Raw genomic sequence first — 24,436 nt, forward strand, 5'->3', positions numbered from 1 at the left:
TCACGTTCCCCAACTACTGTTCCTTTCTGCACAGTCAACCCATGGAGCAAGGTGAGAATTCAAAGCAGCGACACAATTATTTTGCAAGCCTTGGGCAAGGTGAAGCGGGGCTGGGCACCAAGAAATGCCCCAATGGGTCTGGTTGAGCCTCTTCTGGCTTCATTGAACAATTGTACGGAGAAAAAAGTCACCTTGAAGTCCAAAAAATTATCTCTATTAAGCACTTGAATTCAGTTTGGGTTCTTTTATATGATGTTGCATTGCAAAAGTCTTTATTCTTTTTTTAACATGTTTATTTTCTTGGAAATGTTGAGGAATCTTCAGAAACATCTTTATATTATCGTTGCCTTCCATTTACAGCTGCAGCCCACAGACTATAAAAGTGTTAAATACCAGTCTAGCCATATGTCCAGCAGCACAAGAAATCTATAATAAATAAAGTTAATTTCGCACCAGGTCACTTCCAGCCAGCGTGACTAAGGACATCAGCACCATTTGTTAGCAAGGCAGATATTCGCTATTTCCTGCCGGCCCCTAAGCGAGAGCTTTTCCTTGCCATAAAATCACACACAGAACCCATCTCCTCGGCCTTTTAATTTCCTCACTTCTCTGCTGAGCCCAGACACCTGCCTGGTTTTTGCCAGGGCTGCATTTCAGAGCTGCCCCTTTACAGCCCACCCTGCAATCCCACCATTCCGCTCCAGAGTGAACACACGGACTGAGCGTCGCTCATCCCACCATTTCTCTCCCTAGAATAAATTCTCCATATACAGCAAATTTGCCCTGGTGTTTGTCACTGGGTTTGGTTTTTTTCCCTTCCCCTTATTTAATAATGATATTTACCTCTCCAGGAGGACACGGTCATTGCCACACACAAGACCGCAATTTAATTTATCCAGTTCCTTCTCATAACTCCCAGTGCTCCATTATTAGGGCAACTTCATATTTCTCTTGCAGTCAAAGGCCACAGCCCCCATCACCCTGTGTTTCAGACCATTAAGAAATAAGTTAAACAACATTAGACCCCAGAGGAAATTTGAAGCCCTCTGCTGTTATGCCTTTGCTGCAATGAAAATCGACCTATTCATCTTATTCTCTGTTTCCCGTCAAATAGATGGCGTTCAGCTCCTAACAAGGCTCAGCCTTGCATGGCTTTCATACCCATCATATCCTTGGTATGGGGTACAAAGCTTGAGACTCTTCTGAGTTCGACTATCACGCACTAAAAAAATATATTAAAAATTAATAAAAATTATTTAATATAAAATTATTTAATGAAAAAAACATGTTGAGGTTCTAAGAGACCATAGGCAGGTCTATGTTTTCCCTTTCCTCCTTGCTTCTTCTCCTCCCGTATGATATTACTATTTAATTTTTATGAAGAAGCCACATCTCTCCCCAGGCAGGACCCTGTAAACCAAAATCCAACCTGAGCATCACAACATCTCGCCCTGTGACCCAAAATCCAACCTGAGCATCCAACATCTCGCCCTGTGACCCAAAATCCAACCTGAGCATCCAATATCTCGCACTCACCAGGACAGGTGGTCCAAGAACCAGCGAGGGGCTCACGGGGAGGCTGCACGAAGCCCCCAGCATCGCTTTTCCTCTGCGCTATTAACTCAGCAGGTGCCGAGCTGTTTACACCGAGCTGCCTGTGTAGCGCAAGCATTGATTTTGGGTTTAATTTATTTCTTTTTGCTTTAATTCGGCGCCTCGGGAAAGGGTGGCGTTGAGCTGATGAGAATCAGGAAACCAAGAGCCACGATACCAGGTGATTTCCTAGAAAGCCTCACCCCGAAGACTAAAAATAAAAACCTGTGACAGGATGGGATTAATTTGCCCATAGGACAATATCTGCACTGCTTGGCTGGGAAGAGGGGAGAAGTGGGAGATGCAGCCAGGGAAGCGGCTTTGAAGAGCCCGTTGGTCCAGGAGGGGACATCCCACCCATCCCCATCAACATCTGTGATATTTTGCATCAATTCAAGCCCAACTCCAGTGTTCTGGGAGCCACTGGTCCAAGCAGAGAAAAGCTTGGGATTTGCAGAACTGGGGAGAACGTGGACTCCCACCTCCTCCCTCCCCACCTCCTCTTGCAGCTGCTGCTCCGTGCAAAAGCTGCTTCGCTCTTATTTTATTTTTCCGAAAACATATCAGTTAGTCGGAGATAAGATATTCTCTCATCACAAATTCTGCCTCAATAAAATGTGACATTTTCCTGCCTTCACCTATTTATTGCACAACATGATCTCGTTTCTCTGGTGCCGACTCACACGCAGAACTCCTCTTCAATTTTGTTTGTTTTAATTGGAGAAGAAACTCTGTTACTTCGGTAGCATTCCTAAAGCAGCGATTTAAAAAACCTGGAGCGAACTGTTTACAGATCGGCAAATTCCTGTTTAGCGCTCCTGAGATCTCTTTTCAAACCTCAGACTTCCTTTATACCCTCGGATAAATCACGGGGGATTATTCCACGAGCTTTTATTAACTTGGACCACTCATTTCCCCTCAGCTCAGCTGTCTGTAGAACGGGAATAACGATAGATGCTTTATTATCTGTGGGGCAAGTCTGTCTCTCGCAATCTGCTCGTACAGCACCCAGCACAAGGATGCCCGATGTCACGCTGGGGCTTTTGGGTGGATGTAGAAATGTGATGACAAATAAGATTTGCAGGAGAGGTAGATGGGACCTTGTTAGCTATCGGGCAGAGGTGATAATAGATAAGATAAAGCCTACATGCCTCTACTGCTATAAGACAAGAAGGGTTGGGCCAGTCTCCTGTACCAATTTGCAGCTAAGTAGGACAAAACCCCAGCAGACGTCCCACGGAAATAGGTGCTATTCGGAGAAGAGTGTGGGGAGCTGCTTATTTACCCATGTCAAAAAGTGTGGAAGCAGCTGCAAGGACCCATCAACCTGTGATTGCCCTGGAAAATAATCCCATCTTCCCGGCTTTCCACCATCAGGGCTAGAGAAAAATCAATCCGGAGCTGAGATTGGATACAGTAATACAATATTTATGGCTTGGGCACTCCAGCCAGGTGCTGAGGAGTGGATGAAGAGCAGTTGCTTGCGTGTCCCATGGGTACCCAGGTAGTGCTCAAATGGAGTCAGATTCATTTGCGACTGTGGGTACCACCCGCTTTGCTGTCCCTGGGCGAGCTGGGGGATTTATAGCAAGGCCATAAACGCATCACCATAAATGTAACGAGTCCTATAACTTCATTGGTATTTCCATATGCATGAAAGCAAGGGAAGGAATAGGCCCCTTGCTATACACTGAATTTCCCTGCCCAGGACGGGTGCTCTGTGCCCCGTCACCCTGCAATGCATGGTGACAGAGAAAATACATCCAGGAGCTATGATGGATGGGAGGGACAAAAGCGTCCTGCCAAAGCCTACCCAATGTTTATCAGGGCTTATTAATTCCTTGAAGGCCATATGGAACCCATCGGGCACCCAACCGATTGCTTGGCTTGCTGGGAGTTTCCCAGAGATGCTCGGTCAGGGCAGGCACATCTGCAAGGAGGGCACCGATGGAGCAAGGAGGACAGGTCCATGGTGCCAAATCCCAACCCCACAACCCTCCTAGAAACAGCCAAACCACCCCTGTGTCCCATCAACCCAACCACCAGCAACGTATTGTCCACGGGGGGTGGTGGGCACGATGTCCCCTCCCCAGGCCACCAGAAGAATTTATCGGGCTGTCCCGGTGACACAGCGTCTCAGTAACCGCGGAATGGCAGTTGTAAAAAAATCCCATTTGCCAGCGTATTAGAATCCTATTAGCGCTCCCGGCGGAGAAATAACGCCGGCCCTCCTGGCGGGATTAAAAGGACCAGGACTCAGCCTCCGCAGTTTTATGGCCCTCTCCCCCATTTGCTGATCAAACTGACAGATATAAAGCTGCAGGCGAGAAGTGTCCTTGGCCCATAAGCCCCACGATTTAAAAAAAGACAACAAAAAAAACACCTTTGAAGCAAAACGAGTGCCGGTAAAAAGGCACCAGCACTGCCAGGGGCCGTTTCTGCTTCCTCGCAGCATCCTCTCCTTCAGCCCCAATTTTGGGGGTGAAGATGTAGGGCTGATGTAGCACGAACACCGATTTTCCCAAAACAGGGAAAGAGACATAATTATTAGAATGATCACTCATAAATAACTATTGATTGTCTGGGGATGCTGCATTTATATATTTAATAAAAATAAGGAGACGGAGCAGCACGGATGTGCAATCCCCACCTGAAAGGCTCAGAGCAGGGATCGAACATCAAATGTTGATTTTCAAGCTAAAGAAGTGAGTCCATACCCTAGAGATGCCTCATGTCTCCATCATCTGCAGGAGCAGGAGCTCACGGAGAGGGTATCCCACAAACCTTCATTGGCTTTACTCACCACGCATTCTCCTGTAAAATGCTCGTGTGCCCGTTCTACAGACAGGGATGCAGAGCACAAAGGAGGGGGAAAAAACTACCCTGCAAGGCGAAATAATCTGATTTCCAGCCCTTATCCACGTGCCTGAGCAGAATGCCTTGAGTGTGCTTGTGTTCGCTCACACCAGCACCCTCCCTTGCACCCCAAACCAGCTGCGCACACACTTCACATGCAACAGGCTCCTCCAACACATCTCACCATGCAAAAAAACCCTTTCCTGCTTCTGCCAAATCATCCTTGCTATATCTTGTGGCCTTGGGCACTAGGAAGCCCAGCCAGAGTAAGGCTGAACAAGCACAAGGAAGGGTTGTTTATTTTCCTTCCCAATACACAAACAAGAGCTAACACAACACGGATGCTCCTAGGGCACACTTTGGGGTCTCTGGGGATGTCCCTGCCCCTGTGTGTCCCCAGGGCCATGGGGACAGCGTGGGGCTGGCCATGGGCAGCATTCCCAGCTCGGCTCGGCTGGGGAGAATAAATAAATAATCGCAGACTGCTTGCTCAGCACCGCTGTAAATAGTTCATGAGTTCCAGGAGATTTATTCCCCTCTTCTCGCCTTAACGAGCCCACAGCAGCCATGGAGAGACGGGAAGGTTCGTAGTTTACAGCCGCCGAGAGGGGTTTTTCGAGGGGGACGCACAGCAGAGGAGAGCGGGACACAGACCATGCAGCTCACCCAGCAGGAATTATAGATCCACCAGCCCATGAGCAAATGCTTTTCCTAACCCTACAGGATTTGCAAAGAGGTCCTTGACCCCGATCCCATTTGCTGCCTGCCTTCGTCTTGAAATGTCTTTATCCACCAAGCCCTTAGGAAGACCCTCCTCAAACGATTTACATTGTCATCTTATACAAACTCAGGAGACCCAGCTCCCAGGGAAACGGTCCAGCCACAAGAGGTTTGCAACATGAAGAGGACATGGGAGGTATTAAGAGTTAATTAAGAGACATAAGGATGACAGCCACCCCAGGGACAAATGCAGCTGAGGACGGTGGAAGGAGTCGACTACCCATCCAAGCTTTCATTTTGAGGTCCCTGTTTTATTTTCCAAAGCAAACTTGGTTGTTCCAGGAGCATTTCACCCATGCCACATCCCCCTTCCAGCCATCCAACAGACGGGACAGCAAAGCGTGTGAGCGCCCACCCCTCCCGGCAGCAGAGCCAGCTCTGCAAAGGCTTTATCAATCCCCGGAGCCATCCAGCCTCCCCTGCTAGGTCTCTTTATTATGTGCCTTGACATTTCAAAGGGTTATATTTCCGCCTGTGAGAACCATCAGTCCAGCAGCACACAGTAATATATGGAGTAATAGAGTCTCAGCACAGCAGGTTTAATCTCATATTGCTGAAGCCCCTGGTGTCCTGGCTGAAAGTAAGTTTGTCATTAGGAATTCCTTTCTCCCGACTGCAAGCTTGTTTTGTTTGGGGTTATTATTTTTCCCCTAAAGAGAAGAGAAACACTCCAGATTGATTTACGACTTTCCCCATTTGCTCCTATGTGACGTGAACTGGTAAGAGGAGAGGGGAGGGATGGAGAGAGCCCAGCGCCTGCTGTCCCTGCCAGCCAGCACAGCCACGCTGTGACACTGCCACCACCAGCCGGGTGACACCGCGGGGACCCTCTGGAGCCCTTTGCAGAGGTGACTCCACAGCTTCGCCCCAGCAGATTTACCAGCAGCGCTAAAGAACCACAGAAGATTAATGATCAGCCGCGGTGCATCCGCTAATTCAATGAGAGGGCTGGCTCTGAAAGGGCAAGGCAGGGGAAGGGAATATAATTGTGATATTTTCCACGGTGCCAACTTGGATTTGGATGTTTGAAGCAGTAAAACAGGGCAGCAGAGACTGAAAAATTAGAATTCCTCTGCGCCTTTTAGGGCTACCCAAGGGAAAGGGATTGAGCCTCTGAAAAGCTGGAAGCATGAGGAGCAGATCAAAGATGTGCGGACCCTGGTGCTCCCATGCCTATGGGTCGTGTTCCTCTAGAGCCTCAAATTTACCTCCCGGTCTAAGTGCAGCACCTGGGAGAGGATGCGAGAACAAAACCACTTCATTTTCCCTGGGTATCCCAATCATTTGGGAAAGGTGAGCTTCAGAGATCCACGGTTTTACGTCAGCACAAGCCCAGAGCAAGTCTTGAACACGCGTCTCCAGATCTGTAACGTGACGTGTCCTAACAGCCATGAGGATTTTCAGACTGTAATGCAAAAGCCAGGATTAAATCAAGAACAGTCCCTACTGCATTTGATTGCTTCTTTCCCCTCGAGCATGGTCATTCCCAGGATCACAGCCTCATGGAGGAAGGAGATAAAAAGGTGCCAGGAACGACGCCAAAACTCCTGGGCTTAATCCATCCGAGGCCAGCTGACAGTTCCCAGTTGACATCTCTGGCTCTATCAGAGCAGGCGATGCTCTGGCTCTGCCAGATAGCAAATTGGAGGACACTGTGACACAGCGAGAAGCTTCGCTCGGGTGTCTTGGCCATGACAAACAAGGAGCTCAGATGGCCACTCTGCAATCCTTTGATTTCCATTTGGGAAACTAATTGCAGAAGCTTTGGGGTGCTTTGTGGGGTCACCCAGGTGCATCTGAGCAAGCAGGAGCCACGTGGGTTGCAGATGTCCCTTGGAGTAACAAATACTCCCACAAAAACCCGACGACAATTTGGGAGCAAACCCATCACATCTCTGCACCGGCTCGCAAAGCCCCTGGTAACCAGTAGATAAGAACCAAACGACAATAAACCAATCACCGCTGTATTGATTACATTTCAATTAAACAGAATCCCATCCAGGCAGTGGGGTTTCAGGAATCAGTAATTTTTCTTATGCATCCCAACACAGTCTGGGGATGCTGGGGCATCGTGAAGCATTTCCCTGTGCTCGTTATGGAGCTGGTGAGCTCGAACGCCAGCTCGCTGCAGGGTGAAGAGACCCTTACACCACAAAAAAAGGCTCAAGTTTCTCCCTTTCTTTTGTCAGGTCAAATTTACTGCAACAGGAGAACGTTTCAGGGGAGATTTGTCATTGTTTGTGGCAGTTTGGAAAGCTCCTAAATATGCTCTGTGCAATTGTGAATGTAAATTGAATAGAAGGAAAAAGCAATTTGCGAGGCATTAAAATCCCTCTGCAGGTTCCTTTGAAATGATCGATGTCTTAAACCACGATGTTATCTAGACGTAACCGAGTTGGGCAACGCAATCCAATCCCCGAAAGTCATTGCCTTCCCCAGGTAACTTATCAGCCCCTGGACCACATTTGCTCACGACCTCGGCGCAGGCATCACTGCGCCTGCAAAGCGCTCGACTCCCTATCTCCTCCGGCACCTTTATCACCGAGAAAGAGGCGGGGGGAATGGCACAGCTGAATTTTGGGATGCACGTGCTTGGCCTCACTGAGCTGCTGCCGAGCGGCATCACAGCCCCAGCTGCCTGTACGGGGTACCAAGACCGCTTTGGCTTATGTTTTTGCATCATGCACGAAAACCAGGTGACATTGCTTGGTGCGAAGCTGTTAACCCTTAAGAAGTGCAGTCATCAGGCCCACGCGATGTGTCCTCGCAGCTATCCAGCTCTCCCACCCAAAAGCACAAGCAATCTGCAGCAAAACCATCAATCATCGCATCCCTGTTCTCCAGGGGAGTGTTGTTCAGGGTTTTTTTGGAGGAGATTCATAGCACTGGGTGCCTGTCAGATCTCGGTGTGTTGCTTTGCAAGCCCCAAAAGCAACACGTGGGATCTAGACCTGAAACCACACAGCTGATGAGCATAAACCCAAGCAAGCAGCAATTGTACTCGTCAAACCCTGTGTGTCCTGCATTAAATTCTGCATTAAGGATTAAGGAGGTTTAAGAGTCTTTACAAATTCTTGTACTTTGCGACAAGCCAGGATGGTTCCAGCAGCAGCTGTGCAAAGCCACTGCCACAATGGCTGCTCTCCACCATGCTGTTTATATATATAACCCCAGTTTCTTGATCCAGCCCCGGTCCCCAAGCACTAAGGTCGCACTTGCATTAGTTACAAGGCACCATCCCGCAGCGCCCATCAATCCACCCGCGAGCGTAGGTGCGAGGGAACCGCATGGCGTGGGTGTTGTTTAATGCACCACAGGACAGAACCGTGATGCTGAGCTGATGAGAACGCTACAAGAACCGGGACAGAATAGACAACGATGCACCGAGCAGCCACGGCCATGTCCCGCGGTGACCGCTGCTCCGTGTGCCCGGCTGCAGCAGCCAGATACGCGACAATTCCTCGGCAAGAAAAGTTTCCTCCTAATCACATTAGCAAGCGCCGGGCCCGTGCCCTGGAGCGGGTTTGTATCTATTTCAAAGCCTTTGCTTATTAAAATAAATTCACTATTGGAGCTGCGGGTTGCATCACACATGTATAAGCAGGCGGCCTTTTGGGAGCAGGGTTTGGAGTCGCAGAGCGAAAAGGGAGGAGGGGAGGTGAGAGCAAGAAGGGTTAAGGCTCCTTCCTTCCCTCCCCAGCCCAGGCAGAGCCTCTCTCAATCAGTGTGTGATTGCAATCAGCAGGAAGGTGCCGTTTGCATTAAACAGAGCAGACAAGGGAAGGAAGGGGAAAAAAAAAAAGAATAACAGGCTGTGCAATCTGCAAAATTTATGTAAAAATCGCAAACAACAATAAAAAACAGCTATCTTTTCTTTTTTTTCATCCCTGCTTCCCCTTGTTATTCCTTTCCCCAAGGGCAGAGGAGTGGGATGGAGCAGGGAACCAGCATTTCCCGGATTACTGTACCCAAATCCTCCCTACCTCAAGCTCTGCAATCAGCCTCCTTTACTACTAATTTTCCCTCATGTTTTTTAATTAAATCCTCCGCTTCCTTCAAATACCAGTCAATGAACCATCCACATTTCCTCCAAATACCCTTGAAAATGTCGAATCAGGCAATACAGGACAAAACCACCCAAAGAAATGTCACCGAAGAGATGTCGCCCAGAGGACACGCGGCCACAGCAAGACCTGGGGTAAAACACAGAGAATTTGGCCACAGTGGATTGTTAGCACGCTCTGACCTGCGGGAGCAGCACCCAACCTGCTGACCATAGCTTCAGCAAGAAGGAAAGGACAGTCCTGAAGATGGCACTCATGGGCTGCCCTTCCCAAGCCAACCTCCCTCCCTGGCCCTCCCTGATGAGACGCTGCCCAGCGCCCCAAATCAGGAGGATTCCGAGATCTTCCAAGGTTGTTCAGGTTGGCCATGAAGTACGTCATCCCCTCTATGCTATTGCTTGGCTCACAACAATGGATTTGAGGCCAAAGACCAAGGAAAGAAAAGAAAATAGAAAAAAGGAGTAACAGTGCATTCTGTGAGAGGGCAGAAAAAAGGGGAAAAAAAACATTTCTTTCATGGTTTGACATTTGCTGCTTTCCGGTTTTGCTTGGAAGCATCACCAGGAGATGTGGGGACCGGCGGCCCCATTTTTTCTCCCTGTGCCAACCTGGGACCGATTTATGTCTCTGCACTGGGACTCGATGGGAATCGGATGAAACGCGACAGTTTTGCTCGGCGTTTTGCTTTGAGAGCCGCGGCTCGTTTGAACGAGCGGCTCAAAGGGAAGGGAAAGGCCCTTTGAAGCCCCCCCTGCAGCTTGGGACTGCATCAAAAAGCCCCCGTGAGCCCTCGGCAGGTTGAGAACACCCTCGTTCCCTTTGTGCTGGGGCTCGCTCGCACCTCTGTGAAGCATCGCCAAGAGTATGGGACTCAACCTACACAACCTCGCTGCTCCATGGGGTTGCTGGAGCCACTTACAACCCCGAGCAAGCGAGTGCTTCACGTAGAGCAGCCAAGACTGAACTATGCTGAGCCACCGAGAAGCCTTGGGCTTCCAGCCTCCCCACCAACGAGCCCTTCAAAGTCATTGTAGAATGTTGGAAAGGACCCACAAGGATCAAGTCCAACTCCATCTCCAACATTGGAGCGCTTGGGGCACCAGCAGCTGGACCTTGAAATGAGCGGTTGGAAGGAATTTGATCAATGACACGGAGCAAGAGTGAATCCTAAGATGCATTTCGGTGCATCACAACTCCTGTGGGTGAAGACCCAACTTCAGCTCTATCTTAACCTCCTCCACGTCCTCAATTACTCTGGATTTGGCAATCCCGCTTGGCCGATCACACATGCACAGGGGAATATTTTGTATTTAGATGGACTTAACGCAAAGGGAGATGGTAGGAAGGCATCGTTTTGAGCCTTGGAGAGCAGACAGAAGGATAACCAGGCATGTGTTCCCCCCATCCTCGCATCTCCTAGAGCACAGTGACTTTCAGGAGCATTCAACCTGGGATGCTTTGCCAAGCAGGGTGTTACGAGGGCTGCAACGACAGGATCAGGCAGGACTGGTGATAACTGTAGGCTTCATTAGACTCATTTATTAATTTATTTTGATAAGCTGTAGGTGTTAGCCTCAGGTGAGCGAAGAAGTGTCGGTACTGGGGATGAGGGCAGGGTGATATGTTATTGAGAAATCCTCTATTTGTAAGCAGCGGGCTGCTCCTGTGCTCTATGCATTATTTATAGCCCTGCCTAGCGCCGCCGTTCCCCCTTTATCTGCCTTCCAAGGGGCTCGGTAAGAAAATGAATCTTTGACTCAGCAATTTTTACCCCAGCCAAATGAAAGAGAAATACACAACACACATACATATCAACCAAACCCACTCTGGGGAGGTGACGGGGAACTAATCCAGCCCCCCGAGAGGCTGCAGGTATTGGTTCTCGGTGGCTCAGAGGGAAGAGATTTAGCTCGTATATAAACTGTCTGCGGCTTTTCCCCTTCTGCTGACCTCTACCGCCGCGTCTGTCTGTCCTTAGGCCACGCATCGCTGAAGCAAACCCAAAGCCCGGCCTTTGGGAGAGCTTAGGAAGTGCCTAACACACTCTAGGTGCTGCCATCAATTAAATAAAGCTGCACAATGCATCAAACAAATAAGTAAGTGGAGATGACTGAGGAGCTCCACATTTTTTTCCCCCCTATATGCACATATGTACTTAAAGCCAATTTTTCAAGCAATAAAACACTGCTGAATTTTTTCTGCATGAAAAATTCATTCTGTCTCACAGCCATCTGAAGAGAAAATAAGCAAACAAATAAACCTTTTCTTGGTGGAAAACATCACCATTGCCGATGAATCCTCCTCACCACACAGACAGAATTTCCACCAGCCCTCGCTGCCCCCACTGCTGGGAATGAAGAGCGGATAATACAACTATTAAAATAAACCAGCGATAATAAAGTAAGAGCATTAATCAGAAGAGCTTCTCGGAGAGAGACGAAGGAGAAGGGAGTTATTCCTCTCCCCATCCCGGGAATACGGCACTGCCTGTGTGCAGGTATCCATCCCCAGCCCCAGTTTGCAGCTAATTATCACCTCTTCCTCTCCCACATCCAGGTTCTTTATAAATAGTTCTTTTAATCAGGGCCACTTCCCCCAGCGGGAGCCCATGTGCAATCCTCACACTGGTTGCAAATGGGTGTCCCAGATCTATTTTAGGGCTGTGCTGGGGGGAAGAGCTCCCTGGAGGGCAGGTCCCCATCCCTGCAGCACGTGGTCCCCTGGTTGGGGTGGGAGTGGATGCTCCAGCTGCCTGATCCATGAGGAGCATCAACTCGGAGCAATTTTCCTTCCCCCTGGGATGGAGCTGAAGGCACATGTGTCCCCAAGCAGATAAACCCGGGCTGGAGAGTGATGCCGAAGATATTTGCAATATGTACCATGGAGATAAGTTGCATCAGACCCTGCTACAGTGGGGAAACGACTCCTCCTTTCTCACCTTTCCAGCTCCTCTTGGTAGAGCCCCACCTGGCAAATCCTCTCTGTGATAACAGATGGGAGAAGGGGCTCCTGCATCCCAGCTCTCCGCAAGCCCGCTCCCAATTCAATAGCAACAAACCCCCCTGTTTCTGCCTGCACCATGAAATATCACCCTTAAAACCAACCAAACCAACGCAAAACTCTTCTCTAAGATTTTTCAGAGGGGCAGATGGTGGTTCAGATGCTGGCGGGTGGTCTCCCTCGCCCTGCAGCCGTCCCCCCGGGGTGACACGGCTCCCGCTCCACCGTGCCTTTGGCTCGGGGACAGCTCTGCTCCACCAGCTGGTGGGGAGACAAGGTCGAGCAGGCGGCAGCCAGCGCCGGCTCAAATCCATCGCCAGACAGGTGGAGCAGGCTGGGCTTTTTTCTTTTTGAAACATTTGCTGCCCGTTGAAAGTCTTTCCTAGCACAGAAAACGTATCCTCTGCCACCGGCCCAGCACAGAAGTGAGCTCGGCAGCCCCAGCACAGGAGATGCGTCCGTTATCGAAGACTGGAAAAGCATTAAAATAATTGAAAAAGTAAATAAAAGTCAGGTGGCAAAGGAGAATGAGCCTGGCTGTGCTTTCGGCTCATTAGGAAAGGGGGGCACTTAACACTACACAGACAGCAAATTAGCCTTTAATCATCGCCCGAGTTTGCCGGGTTTTATCTGCGAGCGCAGTTCAGCCCCGGCTCCTCCATCGTGCCAGCAGCCCTGGGGACTTCAGCTTGACTCCTGTTTATTCCCCAGCTGCTTTGTTGTCTCAGATCAGCAGAATTAGGGAGCTGCCTCGGCAGAAGATACTTCTGTGCAGCCAGCGAGAAGTTCACACAGAAAATTGATATTCGCTGTAAATTATTTTGGATGATTTACTGGAATGAATTAACTCGCCGCGACGCGGGGAAAATTCCAATGCTGCTGCCGCCTGCCTCCCACCAGCAGCACCCATCGATAGCAAGGTTCAGATTACAGCTTTTACTTCGTTTTGTGAGAATGAGGATGGCAGCAGCTCCAAGAGCCTCCAAGGTTTGGGGCTGCAGCACATGCCCTGCAAAGCCAAACCAACCCCACACTCTCACATCAAGATGCTCATCAAATTTGGGGCGGGGATGCTCAACTGGCATCCCGTGGGGATGTCCCAACCAGGGCACCGAAGTCACCCAGGAGGTCCCAGGCCCGTGCAGGTGTTTGTGACTCGGAGTGACCGCCAGCCAGCTCGGAGGAGGGTTACACCAAGTCAAGAGCATTTAGGGATTGCTCTCGGGCCAGCCCTGCTCTTGCCTCGACTGCGCTGACTTTGACGGGCTTACAAGAGGGATGAACTCAATCCCTCAATCCTGGATTTCCCTCCCACCACCTCCCCTGGCCCTAAAATATGATCAAGCATCGGTTTGGTGGGAAGACAGAGTCCTCGTGCACCCCACGGCTTCCTCAGCCATCCATCCATCCACCCACAAATGGCAAAACCAAGAGGAAATATCCCTCCACTCCTGTATTTGGCCGGGGAAGAGGAGGAGGTTGGCTACAAGCCGCCTCGACATTTCCTGCGTCCTGGGCTTGCTCAGAGCCCTGCCTAATCCCTTGAGTAGCTTAAAGCATCCTCAGGGATCCTCTGCTTTACACGCTGAGCCCTGCAAAGCCAAGAACAGCCAAGGACACTCGCTGCACCCACATCCCACACCCCATGAGTGAAGATGCCCAGAGGCATCACTGCCCATCATAAACCCCATTTTTAGGGCTCACATCCTTCCCCGAGGCACAGGACCCTCTACTAAAGGCAATATTGATTTTCACCCTCCAGTTAGCCCAAGGTACTGGTGTCCATCGGGCAGGAATTGTCCCATATTTACCCCCACGTCTGCACGCTGGGCTCTGTCATCCCCTCCCCACGGGGCACCCAGAGCTGCCAGGTGCTGTTTGCCTATGGTCAGTCCATGTAATAGCCTGCACATAACTGCCTAAATGCTGCAAACTCTTTGAAATAAGCACGGAAATTGCTTTCCAGGCTCCAGCAGTTTCTAAATAATGGATGTTTAAGATAATAATAATAAAAAAAAAAAAAGCAAGTGACATACAAAGTGAATTCTAGGGGCGGGTGGGGGGGAAGTGGAGTATGTTCTCAACATGAACCTCCAAGAAAATCGAAAACAGCACAAAGGGAGCGAGCTGGGACCAACAACCACAGGCTGCAGCTGCCGATTTAACCCTCTCTTGTCACAGAGCAAACCTGATTTTCCTGCACTCCTTCCCAGCTCCTCTTCGCTTGATATTCTGCCTGAATGCAGCTGTAATGTATTGTGTCAGTGCAAAATTTGGGCTGAAAAATGTGCTGTCCTTCAGGGGATGTCTGGATTGGATTGGAGGGGCGAGAGGAGGAGGTTGAGTTGCATTTGGGCTCAAGAGATGGAAGTGAACTGAAAAAATCTGGAAGGTATCAACTTCTGGCTCCCTTTGTTAGCCCAAAGACATCCTTGGCTGCTACTCAAAGCGAAGGATGACTGAACTGCTCATTCCTGTACGGCAACGTCATCTGCACGACTTGATTTCAGCTGCAAAAGGAATCCAGTATCCGCCTAAATCCATAAAGCTCACTTAACACTGGGCTCACAGCTGGGGTGCATGTGATGGGCACCTCCCACGCTGCAAAAAGGAGGAGGAATGTGCTTTTCCTCTTCAACAGGTATCTAAAGCTCAATGACCAGGGGAAAGGAAAGTTTTGGAGAGCCCAGTGATGCTCCCCACGCCTGCAGCGGGTTCTCCCCATCAAAGCGGCTCCTGGGCACCCTGAGGGTAGCGACACGGACCGGGAGGGATGCTCGATTTAATTACAGCCAGCGCGTTACCTTTATGCGTCGTCCAAATTATACACGCACACATTGTAATTCACTCAAAGGGGCTTTTTCACCCAAGTCAGCAAAATGAAGAGATTCAATTACAGCCTTTGACTGGGCCTGCTTATTGTTATTTATAATACAATACATCCTGCTAGGGAGAGAGATGTCCACATACTGAAATGTTGGCCGGTTAATTGAAACACCGGTGCTAAGATTGCATCTCCCGGCATCCCCGACACCGGGTGGTGGCATCTACCTGCTGCATTGTCACACAGTGTCACTGTCCCCAAATGCCACCAGTGGCTGGAGCAGACCTGTGAATAACCACTGACTCCTGTGCTCCAAAGCAAACAGCCACTGGGGCACAACGGGGGGTTTCAAATGAATCCTGGATGAGTGCTTAGAGAAGAATGGCTCTAGTTTTGAAGAGCAGCATGGGGGGATCCACAGTTGTACCCTCTGAATGGTTTCAGACCCAGCTGCACTTTATAAGCAGAGATTAATATGATTTTTCCCACCCCTCTCCCACCCCAGTTCTTTCTGCCCCTGCCTCGCTGTTAGGGAAAGGATTATGAGGTTGAAAATGAACTCATTAGCTGCCACTAGGGCACAAAGCAGGAGGAGAAGTGGTTTTGTCCTCCTGGAGCAGGACAGGCTTTGCCAGGCTCAGCTTAGTGCCAAGGACTTCGCATCCCACCCGGATCACGGCACAGCGGGGATCATTTCCCAACGGCACCAACTTGAGCAGCAAACAGCAGCTTCTCAAGAGAACACAAACCCAAACAAGCATTCGTCCAGCCCCTGTCTACTCCCTGACCCCCTTTGGGGTAGCACATCACCTAGTCCTGGCTCCAAATAACATAACATAGGGAGCCCATAGGATGCTCGTTGGCTTCTCCTCTCTCCATCTGGCCATGAGGACGACCCTTGAAAACCATATAGAGCCATTTCTGGTGAATGTGGCTTCCCCTTTCCTAAAGTGGAAACAAACCCAGGCGATAATCGGGAGCAGAATGACTGTCCCCATGATGGTCCTGGCTCGTGGAGGAGACACCCTCCCCATGCAGGCAGCGAGACGCCAGCACCGTGCAAATCTCTCTCCCCTTCCTTGGCAACTTCATCTCTTGATCATTTCTGACAGCCCAAGTTTTGTCAGCCAGACGCATTTAAAGGAAAAAATATAAAATAAAATACGAAAAGCGGAGCAAGGCAAAGCAAGTTGGAGATGAGACTGGGGGAGGGGAGAGGGAATAAGAAGTAGGAGGAAAGGAAAGGTCCCTGGAGATAGCAGTGAATATGTAAACTTTCTCGATTTCCTCTGCCTACTCATACCTCTGTGTGTTAACAACTAGACAGACATCTTGTATATATTTGATAAATAAGCCTCTCCATTTATTCAGGGGAGTGAATTTGTAGCTATTATGATTCAAATGGCATGACAGGTTCTGGATTGTTGTATTTTTTGCTATTGAATTTACAAAAAAGGCAACATGAAAATTGCAAAATTCAAAGCAATTTTCTTTGGCTATGGATCCTCACAATGCACAGAGAGATAGATACAGCTATATATATATAGAAAAAAATACAAAAGCCAGTCCGAGAGCCTCTTCCCTTGAGACAGGAGGATGAGGGGTGCAATAAATAATTTAGAAATTGCTACCATCGCTTGATTCAGAGTGATGGATCTGGCATGTGTTACAACAAGGCACATGCTGTATTCATTACCCATTGAGCTACATTTTAATTTCTCCCTCATTAACCTTATCTGTGACTGGGGTTGTGCATCAAGTCAAATCCTTCGGATGTCAATCAATTCATTAGACGGTTGTTTAGTTTGTCATATGTGCTGTTATCGCTTATTAGGCTGCCACGCCGATCAATCAATCAAAAGGAAGGAAGGAGCTGGTTGGAAAGGGACACGCTGTGGCGGGCAAGGATGCTGGGTGCTGAGACGCGGGCAGGGATGCAGGGATGTGGGCAGGGATGCAGGTTGGGATGCAGAGATGCAGGCAGGGATGCCGGTTGGGATGTGGGGATGCGGGCAGGGATGCTGGGATGCAGGCAGGTATGCAGGTTGAGATGTAGAGATGCAGGCAGGGATGCGGGCTGGGATGCTGGGATGCGAGCAGGGATACAGGCAGGGATGCAGGCTGGGAGGCAGGGATGCGGGCAGGGATGCAGGCAGGGATGCTGGAATGCAGGCAGGGATGCGGGCTGGGATGCAGGGATGCGGGCAGGGATGCAGGGATGCGGGCTGGGATGCAGGCAGGGATGCAGGCAGGGATGCAGGCTGGGATGCAGGGATGCGGGCAGGGATGCAGGCAGGGATGCTGGAATGCAGGCAGGGATGCGGGTTGGGATGCAGGGATGCGGGCAGGGATGCGGGCAGGGATGCAGGCAGGGATGCAGGCAGGGATGCAGGCAGGGATGCAGGCAGGGATGCTGGCTGGGATGCGGGCAGGGATGCGGGCAGGGATGCGGGCTGGGATGCAGGGATGCGGGCAGGGATGCAGGCAGGGATGCTGGAATGTGGGCAGGGATGAAGGCTGGGATGCAGGGATGCGGGCAGGGATGCAGGCAGGGATGCTGGGATGAGGGCAGGGATGTGGGTAAGGATGTGGGGATACGGGCAGGGATGCGGGCAGGGATGTGGGCAGCACTCCATGGATGGGGCTGCCTGGAGCAGAGCCCGTGCCTCAATAAGGAGCATTAACATTTTGCAAAGCAGAAGGGGGAAAAAAAAATTCAAAGAAATTCAAATAGATCCCATTAAGTGTAGTTGAAAACCACAGCTTTGTTTCAGATCACTGAAGCAAACTATAGGCATGTAAAAATAATAATAAGGTTAGCTAAGTGTTTACTGCCAGGGGCTGAAAACTTGGCACAAAGGACGTCATACCACCCACCCGCCGGCGCAGAAAGTCTCTCCTCCTCAGCTATCCTGCCTCTTTCCACCTGATACTGACCTCCCATCGAGTTCTTCAAGCCCCCCCTGACCAATCAATGGAGCTCTGGGCTGGTTGGATCCACATTCCCACCCAATCCCACCTCCTTGGAGTTGCCTTTCGAGCATCATCACCATGCGCGAGGATGAAGGCACATGGATGAGCCTCACCCGCTCTGCTGGGAGAGGGGCTGGACTTGGGCCAGCACCCCCAAAACCATTTCCATCATGGCACAGTGAGTTTGGATTCATTCCTTTGGTTACCAGGAAGTCTTTGTGCAGAAACCTCCGTTCCAGCCCAAAAGCCCTGCATGGAGCACCCAAAACCAGTAACAGCCCGGCAAGGGGCTGCGGGTGACACTACACAGCCCAGCTCCCCATCAATAACACTGACTTCTCACAGAGAGGAAAAGAAGGACTCCTGTCTCTCTCCCGTGTCCTTGCCCAGCAGAAAACCCAACACAGACACAGAGTGACAAGTAAAACAGCATCCAACAGCCCTCAGAGGCAAGGCGAGGTCAAAACTGCATGTGGATGCTCAGAAAACATCTCAAGGGCTCCCTGACCCGTCATGGGATGAAGGTCACTCCAGACGCCACCACAAAAGGCGTGATTTGTGCTAGGACTTGCCACAGAAACCCTTCGTTTCCCACCAGCAGGAATGTTTGCAGATGAACGAAAGCTTCCAGAAGGCTTGAGCACAACATCCATATTTTTCAGGGGCTCGTCTGAAGCCGTCAGCACATCTTAATTGCTGTCGGTGCGGGGGAACGACAGACTTTCTGCGCGTCTGCCGAGTGCGTCTGCCTGCTCAGGGAGAAGGAGGAAAAACCACCGGCACGCGGCCCCGAATCCTGCAGGCTGGAAGTTCGATCTCCTCCGTGCACAATCTGTCCCTGGGGCTCCTCAGCTGTTTTTGCAGGAGGAGACAGGGAGAGGGAACGGAGCCAATGCCGTGAATCGCGCCGGTGCTTGCCAAAATATGAGAGTGCCGTGGAGGAACCCACATTCTGCACAAGCCGGCGCCGGAGCCATCACACACCGGTGCCTTAGGTGCCTATGACAGCGTGGGGACACACGGCGAGGTTGCTCGAGGACAGAAAGGGCTTCCCCGAGAGTGGGGAGGGAGGTGGCAGCCGAGGGACCGCGTGTCCCTGCCGGCACCCGGGAGAAACTTGGAGCATCAGTTAATTTGTCATCATGGAAACGGGCAGCCCGGGTCAGCGGCTGTCGGCGGGGGACTCGGGGAGCGCTGCTGGCTGGGATCTGTTCATTCTTTTCCTTTTTGTTTTTTAAATTTGTTTCTTTTAAGTGGATTTAATTTTAAATTAAAAAAAAAGCTGCATTGATAAGGAATTTACCAGGGCAAAACGAAATTACACCGGAGCAAGGAGTAGCTAAGAGCAGCAGCATTGCTGGGGATGCAGAGGCTGCTGCTTATACTATCTCACTATCATCACATATATCCTTCTATCTTATCTATCTAGCACCGTATATACCCTTTAGCTCGCCAGCTCTCACAATCCCTGCCCTCTATCCATCATCCACCTATTCATCAACACACATCCAGCTCTATCTACCCAGCCATCACTATAAATATCCCATCCATCCATCTCTCCCAATCTATCTCTCATCAGAGAGACCCTTTCCCTACCTACCTTCATATATATACACATATATATCTACAGACACATCTCCCCGTCTGTCTATCCGTCATCAGCAGAGTGTTCACACCTCCTCTCCCCTTCCAAACCCTTATCCCTCACCGCACGTATCCTCCTATCTGCCGGCCCATCCATCACAGCCGTTCGCTTGCAGGGGCTGGGGTTTGCCTCTCTGCTCCATTTACGGCCTGAAGACACCAGATATTTTGCCGTGGAGCACCAGATCTGTACCCCATCAAGCAATGGGTCCCCTTCTCCTGTGCCCTGGTGGATTTGAGGGGACACGCACAGGCTGGAGAAAGGAAAAAGCACCTGATCTGGGCAAAAGCAAACCACGTAAAACACAGACAACCGCTTGTAACCGAGGTACTGAGCATTTTCTGTCAGTGTGTAGCAAGGATTGAAAGTCAAATCCTGATCCTCATGCTGGGGAAGAGCATCAGTGCCACCTGAGCATCCTGCCCACCTCTTTGCAGAGCTCTGTCAAATCTCCAAAATCTCACTTTCTCTCCCCAAAGCAGCCACCGAAACCCTTCTTAATGCCATAACCTGCCCCTTCCCAACCAGCAGCACAGGATGGTGGTGGGGAGGGGGGATGATGTTCACGAGCGGCACCGAGACGTAAAATTTTCCAGAGAGGAGAGAAAACACACAAGCGGTGCTTAAAAACTGAAAGCTGTTACTTTAATTACGGTCTTTCTGCTTTATCACCAATAGCGTTTCTCACACATTCATCAGCGAACCTGGTAATAAATCAATCGTGGGTAGCCAGGAGCTGCAGTCTGGCTCCTTCCCTTTCTCTTCCCTGCTCCCTGCGAGCTCTCACGCCATTAGTATGCAGTCCGGCACCGCCAGTCTCTGCATTTCTCATCGGCTTTGGACTGGAGCTGGTATCAAGTGGATGCCCCCAGCGCAGATTTCACGCTGCCAGCTTGGGCTGCGGGGAAGGCAGGAGCTGCTGGAGGGGATGGCAGACATGCCTGCAGCTTTTGGGGCATATCCCCTGCCCTACCTGCACCCCAGATGGGTATTTCTGCACCCAAGAGGTTTTGGGGGGTGTGATGGGGCAGCTGGGCAGGCTGGGTGCTGCCAGCAGCTGCCGTGCAGGTTCCTGCTCCGTCTGCTCCTTGTTCTGTGCCCAGAAATGCTGATGGCAGGGCCAGGGCACACAGGCTGCGCGGGGGGACAACAAACCCCATCTCGGGTGCGAAATATTTTCCATACACTGAGATCGGTGTCTAACGCACCTTATCTGCCATTGAACCCAGTCAGAAAACTCGAGTCCAGGGAAATAAAAAACCCCATTGAGCTGTTTTGTGATGGCTTTGCTTTGTCCTTGCACTTGGGGCAGCCACAGAAAGCATCTCTATCTGTCCCATACCCGGGCAAGCCAAATTTACCAGATATCCAAGCCAGCTGGGATGGTGCAAAGGACCCAACACCCAGCTGTGCTGCACAGTCTATTTCTACACACAGGAATTGCTGGGGGGGGGCGTTGCATCCCTCCCGAGTGCCACCACAACCCCCCGACAAGGCAAAGCGCTCCTGTCCGGAGAGTTGGAGGAGGATTCGGCATGGGGAACCGAGGACAAGGACGATGAACCTGGCTGAGGTTCTCCCCTTGCCCCTCGCAGCACTTCATTACCTGCCGCTTCCCATCAGCCACCCCAGTGCCGCACAGATGTGCGCAGCAGCAGCCCAGATGTGCGCGGCTGGCGATGGAGAGGGAGCAGCCGTTCTCTCGCCTCCAGCTCCCCTGTTCCAGTGACCCCCAGTCACCCCAGCGTCTGCTCCACAAAATGAGGAGAACAGGCTCCCTCCAATTCCTACTGGAGCCGGTGTGCAAATCAAATTGACCTTGAACACTAATTGGCCCTCTAATTAGCACTCTCGGCAGAGAAGGAAAGGACCAGGAGGAGGCTGTCTTTTCAGAGGATGCAGCAAAGCCATGGTCGGGGGAAGAAGAGCAGCCGTCCCTCCACGCTGTGTGTTTTTGCGTGGGTTAAAGGGAACATCTGCACGTTTAATTCCGAAAATCCCCTCCCTGAGACCAATTTTTGGGAGCAGAAGCTGGCCTGAGGCTGGGACCACAGCCCCAAGGAGAGCATCCTCAGGCAGAGGTACCACACAAGCATCTTCCCGGGACCAACCGCATCTTTTCCTGGGACCACCAGTATCTTTCCCTGGGACCACCAGTATCTTTCCCCAGATCACCAGCATCTTTCCCTGGGATAACTGGCATCTTTCCCTAGATCACCAGCATTTTTCCCTGGGACCACTGGCATCTTTCCTTGGGACCACCAGCATCTTTCCCTGGGATCTCCCGCAGCCCGATGCCAGCAGACGAGGTTGGCTCCAGCCCTCCCTGCCCAGGGTTTGCATCTCCATCACGCACCAACCGTCTCCTTCCATCACTCTCTAGCCCTCCCACACCGACACACACATTTCCCTCTGCTTATCCCCTCCTTTAGGAGCTCTGGGTTTGACATTTTCCATCTACGGTTATTTACAGGAGGGCAGATCCGAGGAACCGGTCACAGGCGATTTCCCCTCGCTGCCGGCATGAAGCGCAGGAGCCAGATACCTCGCATCAGATATCATTAATTCTGCAAATCCCCAAATCCCACCCTCCTGCCACCCCTCGTCCTGGGGAAGATGGAAACAAATGTGCTAAACTTAACAGCAGTCACAGCCCCATAGGAGCCCCCACAGCCGCTGCCTCCTCCAGATTCTCCCCCCAGGACAAGGGGAGCCCCATGGACCACATCCCACGCGTCCACATGGGCAATTAGATGTCGTTTCTATACCCACCAAGCTGTCCCAGTATAACCCAGTGCTCCCACCTCGCTGTGGAAGCGGGACTGAATGTGCCATCCCCGTGAACTCCCAGCTCACCAGCTGCTGCTTTCTTCTCCGTGTTGCTTCCCTGACCACAACTGCTCTTTAATTATTTGATGTCTCTAAAATACCTCGAGACTCTGCATTGGAAGGGAGATGAACCGCACGACCTAAAATTGGTCTTTTCCATCTCAAACTTCGTGCATTTTATCCTGGGATGAAAGGAGCTCTATTAGGCAAAGCATCAGTATTATTAGATTTCCTTGGAGCCCTAACAAACGGATATTAGATTATTACTGCAGATGCATTTCTAAGGCACTCATCACCAGAGTATCTAGGCATCAATTACACAGATTTAGAGATAAAAAAATGCTTCTCCCAAGAGAACATGGTACAAAACCCCTTCTCTTTTTGCCTCCATTCCCCATTTCTTCCAAATACGTTCAGCTCCCTCCCACTGCCTTGTGCAGAGCCATTGCTGCTTACAAGGAAAGCTCTCCGGTTGATGGGCAACCTTTCAATCTTTGAAACATCTGAAGCAGCAAAAGCTTTTTGTAAAGACTGGCAGGAGTCAGCTGAAGAGATTTCAATGTGCAAATGGACATAAAAAGATGCAAGAGAGGGAATGAAACGCCGGGATTTATTGTTCTAAGGACAAAGGATTTGCTATTAGGTGAGGTGACCCGATGGCCTGGCTCCAGCACCTACAGGTTACACCGCACAGAAAGCTGGTTTTCCTTTAGGGGTGAATGTAAAAAGCTGCAAAGTTTAGGGTTTGACTGATAACGTCTCTGATAATTCCCCCCGTTACTATTGCCATTATGTTACCCTCTCGCAACACCACAGGAGTTGTGCTGGGTATTGAACATACAAATCCACAGCTGGAAGCGCTTAAAGGCTGAAGAAAAAAGATCAAAAGTTGGAAAGGGAAAACAAGAATGGGTTTCTTGCCCTTCCAGCTTACCAAGCTTCCAAAAAGACTAAATATAATTACATATATGTGTTCTTTAATTTCAACAGCTAGTTGTAGATATTGATATTTGGCCCAGTTTCAAAGCAAAGCATCAAACTGATCACTTTCTCTGGCAATGTCGCACCAAGCCCATTCCAACCCCCAGAAGATGACTTATTAATACTCCCAAGAGATGCCTGCAGCCCCTCCCACTCCCTCGCACAGCAAGCTGCCAGAAGGGGCAAAACCCGACCAAAATCTCCTACCTCTTTTTCCAGGCACGGCTTTGTCCTGCCTCTGCAAGCCAAGCCCAACTGCTCGGCTCATCACAAAGCACCTTCTGCATCACTGGTGGAGACAACGCCGGCGGCTCTGGCAAGCCCAGCTTTGTGCATCGGCCAGAGCAGCCACCACATGGAGGGGAAAACTGCTCCATTTCAATTTCAATAAAGAGTGTTCAAAAGTGCCTTTCTACAGACAGGACTCCAACTTGGAGCCAGGACCAGGGTCTCCCCCCGCAATCTCTCTCCAAGGAGGGCACAGTTAGCAAAAGGACCACAAATCCAAGAGGAAGAGCATCACTCCTGCCCCCTGCCCTGCCCACCCCATGCACGAGCCACCAGAGCATCACCACCTTTGGTACCTGTGCTGAGGAGGAAAAGATACTCCAGCTCATCACCCACCCTGCACAGATTTATAATGAAGAGGAGGAAGGGCCCCTGAAGGTTCAAAGACCCGTCCGTTCCTCCTCTCTTCCATCACGAGCGTCTCTCCATGTTTCACGAACAACCTCAGAAATCAATGCTCACTGAATCACAGTTAGTTCCTTTGGTTTATTTATTATTTTCCCAGCTTGAACTCCAAACCTCCTTCCACCCAGGGAGAGCGGGGGAAGAACCACCCAGCATTTCACAGGCAAAACACCTGCAGGAAGGATGGACAACGTCAGG

The 24,436-nt window shown here is 50.6% G+C and overlaps 1 protein-coding gene across 1 annotated transcript in view; it reads right to left on the bottom strand.

Moving 5' to 3' along the window:
• The window catches only part of LOC136111373 (protein CEPU-1), a 283,780-nt gene that overhangs the window by 226,922 nt on the left and 32,422 nt on the right, over positions 1–24,436 (bottom strand). The window lies entirely within an intron of this gene.

This window comes from Patagioenas fasciata, chromosome 24, assembly GCF_037038585.1.
Source record: "Patagioenas fasciata isolate bPatFas1 chromosome 24, bPatFas1.hap1, whole genome shotgun sequence".
Taxonomy (NCBI): Eukaryota; Metazoa; Chordata; class Aves; order Columbiformes; family Columbidae; genus Patagioenas; species Patagioenas fasciata.